This window comes from Sapajus apella, unplaced genomic scaffold (genome assembly GCF_009761245.1).
Source record: "Sapajus apella isolate SASKATOON/1434 unplaced genomic scaffold, GSC_monkey_1.0 scaffold41, whole genome shotgun sequence".
In the NCBI taxonomy this organism is placed as follows: domain Eukaryota; kingdom Metazoa; phylum Chordata; class Mammalia; order Primates; family Cebidae; genus Sapajus; species Sapajus apella.
In genome coordinates, this window is record NW_022436981.1 from 5,413,520 (window position 1) to 5,419,519 (window position 6,000).

Here is a 6,000-nt window from a genome sequence, read left to right on the forward strand (position 1 = left end):
GGAAAAGTGAATATCCTCATGGAAAAGAATAAAATTAGATTATTATATTATATACAAAAATTGACTCAAAATGGATGAAAGACTTAAATGTAAGACCTGACATTATGTTACTATTGGAAGAAAACATAGGGGAAAACTTTCGTGACATTGGTCTGAGTGATGGCTTTTTGAATGTGACCCCAAAAGTAAAGGTAACAAAAGCAAAAATTGACAAATGGTATATATAAAGCTAAAAAGCTTCTGCACAGCCAAGGAAACAATCAACAGAGTAAAGAAACAACCTACAGAAGAGGAGAAAATACTTGCAAATTATGCATCTGAGAAAGGTTTATATCCAAAATATCTAAGGAACTCAAACAACTCAAAAGCAAAAAAAAAATGACCCAGTTTAAAAATGATCAAAAGATTTGAACAGACATTTCTTAAAAGAAGACATACAAATGACCAACAGGTATATGAAAAAAATACTCAACATCACATATCATCAGAAAAATGCAAATAAAACTGCAGTGAGACATCAATTTACAGCTGTTAGAAGGGCTATCATCAAAAAGACAAAAGATTACAAGTGTTGGCCAGGATGTGGTGAAAGGAAACCCTTGCACACCGCTGATGGGAGTATAAATTGGCACAGCCATTATGGAAAACAACATGGAGGTTCCATTAAAAACTAAAATTAGAATGACTATATGACCCAGCAATCCCACTACTGGGTATATATCCAGAGGAAATGAAATCATTACATTGAAGTGATGTCTGCCCTTCCGTGTTCATTGCAGAGTTATTTACAATAGCCAAGATATGGAAGCAACCTAAGTGTCCATCAGTGGATGAATAGATTTAAAAAATGTGGTAAATACACATAATAGAAAGCTATTCAGTGATAAAAAAGAAAATCTTATCATTTGCAACAACATAAATGAACTTGGAGGACATTATGGTAAATAAATCAGGCCCAGAAAGACAAATACTGCATGAACTCACCCATATGTGGAATCTAAAAAAGTTCATCCCATAGAAGTGGAAAGATATAGAAGTTACCAGGGCCCTGGGTAGTGGGGGGAGGATGGGTTGAAGAATGTTGGTAAATAATATAAAATCTTATTTAGATAGGAGGAATAAGTTCAAGAGATTAATTGTACAACACAGTGACAACAGTTACTAATATGTAGAACTCCTGAAAAATGCCGTGTGAATATATTCTCTTCACAAAAATGACAGCTCTGTGAGGCCATGCATGTTAATTAGCTGCATTTAGTCATTCCACTATATATATATATATGTGTGTATATATATATATATATATGTGTGTGTGTGTGTGTGTGTGTGTATATATATATATATATATATATATATATATATAATGAAGCTTTCATAAAAATCCAAAAGGACCATGGTTTGGAGCGCTTCTAGGTGGCTGAATAGGTAGAGGCTTCTGCCAAGAAAGAGCCTAGAAGCTCTGTGTCCCTTCCCACATGCCTTGCCCTATGGATCTCTTCCATCTGGCTCTTCGTCTGTATCTTTTGTAATATCCTTTATAATAAATGGGTAGATGTAAGTATTTCCCTGAGTTCTGTAAGCCTCTCCAGCAAATTAATCAAACTCAAGGAGGAGGAACTCTGATGTATAACTGGTTTGTCAGAAGTATAGGTGACCTACTACCTGTGATGGGCGTCTGAAGTTGGAGGGCAGTTTGTGGGACTGCACTATTAATCTGTGGAATCTGATTCTAATTCCAGGTACATAGTGTCATCATTGAATTAAATTATAGGACACCCAGTTGGTGTTGTTAAAAGAAAAACTTCAGCCAAATTAAATTGAGCAATGAATGATTTGTGAATGGGGCAGCCCTCAGAATCACAGCAGATTCAGAGAGACTCCAAGGATGTCTCGTGGTCAGAACAAATTTACAGACAAAAAAGGGAAGTGATGTACAGAAATCAGAAGTGTGATATGGAAACAGCTGGATTGGTTACAGGTTGGTGTTTGCCTTAATTGATCACAGTTTGAATGCTTAGCCGTCTATGGGTGGTTGAAACATGGCCTCTGGGATTGGCTAAGACTCAGCTATTGTTACAGGCACATACTCCTAAGTTAGGTTTTCAAAATTGTCTGCTTATTAAGCTAGGTTACAGTTCATCCGCCAGTACTCAAATACAGAAGTCCGGAGTCCTTCTCAGTTCATATTTAGTTTCCACTGGAAAATTGCTTTTGGTGTGTGAGAAAAAAAATCCCCACACACATTTTGGTGACCAGAGAGAGGTGAAGTATTCTATATTGGGTATGTAAGAGAAACACTTGATGTTTCATCACATACTCCCAAAGCCAGGGAAGAATGAAGGAGGCCTATCAGTAACGGCTTTAGGGGATGCCAGAGGGCTTCTCAGCAGAGGTGACACATGAGCAGGCTATTGCTGAATGCAGCATGGCTCTCTTTTGGAGACAGTGAGAAGGGTATCTGTCTCCTCCATCAAAGAAGCAGCCAAACAATGACGTGAAGTCCTCCAAGCCCCTCTATGGTGCAACCTCTGGAATCCCCTCCAACTTCATGTATCACTCCCTTCCATGCTCACTCTGCTCCAGCCACACTGACTTCCATGCTGTTCCCCAAACTTGCCAAGCAATCCCTGCCTTGAGAGTGTTGCGCTTGCTGTTCTCTCTGCCTGCCAATCTCTTTTCTCACTCCTTCACTGTATCCTCCACTCACAGCCATCAGTTCAGAGAAGCCATCCCTGGTCCCCCTTCTGAAACAGCAATCCCTGTCATTCTCCATCCACTTTCTTATTTTTGCCTTTATCAGCATTTTTGTCTATCTGGCATTACATTTTGACTTTATGTGTTTATCTTATCATTTGCTGTCTTTCCCCCTAAGAAGTTAAACCCTGTACTTACAAGACCTTTTCCCCCAAGCTTCTTAGCAGACTTGTTTTGGGCTGGCTGCACAATTTTCACTTTGCCTTAGAATTTCATCACTAAGAAACCTTCACACACAAAGTCTTCACAATCAGGGCAAATGTTCCTCATCATTCATTTTTTTAAATCCAGATGGGATTTTCCTATCCCTATTTAACCCTTCCTGTCATTCATTGGCTTTGTGAATTATCTCAAGCATGAATTATTCTACCTCATCCCAGCCTGTCTGTGCCCTGCCTATGTTAAGAACTCTGCCTTAGCACTGAGAGCCTGCCTGAGATCTGGGTTTAAGTGTCAGGTGGGACCCACTAGCACAACCGTGTTTCAATCTAGACCTGTTGAGCTTCTAATCTCTGCAACTATCTTGCATGGTAGATATTACCGACATTTTGCAGGTAAGAAAACTACATCTCAGCTAGGTTAGACGACTTGTCCAAGGCTACCCAGCTAGTTAGTAAATGCCTAACCTCAGATTCAAACTAAAGGCTGATGCCATCATCTATATTGTTTCAATTACCCTAGGCCACACCCTAACAACCAACTCATGAACAGAGAGTACATGTTGAGGTCCATTTCAGATTTATACCCAGATTTGAGTTGAGCATCAGATTTTATGTGATCAGGGAGACTTTGCAAGTATAACTGAGTAAAGAGCCTTAAGATGGGGAGACTATCCTAGGTTATCCAGTGGGCTGTAAATGTAATCACAAAGGTTCTTGTACTGGTTTTATTTGGGCTTTGGTGGATGCTGTGCCTTCTGCAGTTGAGACTTCTGAGCCAGGCACTCAAATATTGGAGTTCTGGACTTTACACCAACATCACAGCTACCCCAACCTTGGGTAGGTTGTTGACTGGCTGTTTGGCCAAGCAACTTCAGTATTTCATTCTGAGATATTCACACGTTAGGGAATTAGGACATGGATATCTTTTGGGGGACATTGTTTAGCAACCACACCAGGTAATGCAGATCAACTTCAGCCTTGTGTCTGAAGGCCAAGTTTCTTCCTTCAAAATCTGGCTTTAGATTGAATATCTCATAGGACATTTTGTCCCAGTGGTGCAACTGGTAAAACTGACTAGAAATGTAATGGCACATAGTTATGAAGTGCCTACTACCACATGCTTGTCACTGTGTTGGTCTCCAGGGATTTCAGAGTTTATGGTGCTGGGATAATTGGCAAGCCACGTGTAGAAGAATGAAATGGATTCTCATCCTTCACTTTATACATAAATAAATTCAAGATGAATCAAAGACTTAAATCTAAGACCCGAAACCATAAAAATTCTAGAAGATAATATCGGGAAAACCTTTCTAGACATTGGCTTAGGCAAAGACTTCATGACCTAGAACCCAAAGGAAATGCAACAAAAACAAAGATAAATAGATGGAACTTAGTCAAACTAAAAAGCTTCTGCACAACAAAAGAAGCAATCGGCAGAGTAAACAAATGTTTACTCTGGGAGAAAGTCTTCTCAATCCATACATCTGACAAAGGACTTATATCCAGAATCTAGAAGGAACTCAAACAAACCACAAAATAAAACCAAACGACCCCATCAAAAAGTAGGCTAAGGACATGAATAGACAATTTGCAAAAAAAAAATATATATATATATATATATGTATATATATATATATACACAAATGGCCAGCAAACATATGAAAAATGCTCAACATCACTAATGATCAGGAAATGCAAACCTTACTCCTGTGGATGACCATAATCCAAAAATCAAATAATAATACATGTTGGAATGGATGTGGTGAAAAGGGAACACTTTTTTCTGTCTTTTTTAATTTCTTTTTTTATTTTTTTTTTATGTTTTTAAATTATACTTTAAGTTCTGGGATACATGTGCAGAACGTGCAGGTTTGTTACGCAGATATACATGTGCCATGGTTGTTTGCTGCATCCATCAATCAGTCATCTACATTAGGTATTTCTCCTAATGCTATCCCTCCTCTAGCCCCCCACCCCACTACAGCTGTGTGATGTTAAAAAAGGGAACAATTTTATAACTGCTGGTGGGAATGTAAACTAGTACAACCACTATGGAAAGCAGTGTGAAGACTCCTTAAAAAACCGAAAGTAGAACTTCTATTTGATCCAGCAATCCTACTCCTGGGTACCTACCCAGAGGAAAAGAAGTCACTATACGGAAAGGATACTTGCACAGGCATGTGTTTATAGCAGCACAATTTGCAATTGCAAAAATATGGAACCAGCTCACATGCCCATCAATCAAGTGGGTAAAGAAATTGTGGTATATGCATATATCATAGAATACTACTCAACCATAAAAATGAACAAAATAATGGCATTTGCAGCAATCTGGATGTAATTGGAGACCATTATTCTAAGCGAAGTAACTCAGGAATGGAAAACTAAACATTGTATGTTCTCACTTGTAAGTGGGAGCTAAGCTGTGAGGAACCCAAGACATAAAAATGATACAATGGACTTGGGGGAAAGGGCGAGAGGGGGGTGAGAGTTAAAAGACTGCACCTTAGGTACAGTGCACACTGCTCATGTGATGGGTGCACTGAAATCACCACTAAAGAATTTATTAATGTAACCAAACACAGCCTGTTCTGAAAAAGCGATTGAAATTTTAATAAAAAGAAAAGAAAAAAAAAAAAAAAAACCTGAGTTCTGTAGGAAAAGAAAGAGCTAGACTATGTAAAGAACATGAGGGGAAAATATTTCAGGCAGAGAGAAACGACTAGTCTAAGGCCTTTGAGAGAGGTTGGCACAATAGGGGATCTGAAGGGGGAGGGTGTATTTGCAGAGTAAAGAAAGGGAGAATGTCACAACATGGCTGGAAAGGCTGGCAGGGCCGCATTACACGGATGTTTCAAGCCATGAAAGGCCTTGGGATTTTATTCTAAGAGTAGACAGAGTCCACTGACGGTAGAATACTGTTAACGTGCCAGTGAAAGGTGGTTAATGATATTAAAGGACTACAAACTCCGGTTACGTTTCTTGAACAAAAAGTGGAGGCTAAAATGGAAGTCGCTTTTTTTTTTTTTTTTTTTTTTAGATGGAGTCTCTCACTTTTGCCTAGGCTGGAGTGCAATGGCACGAT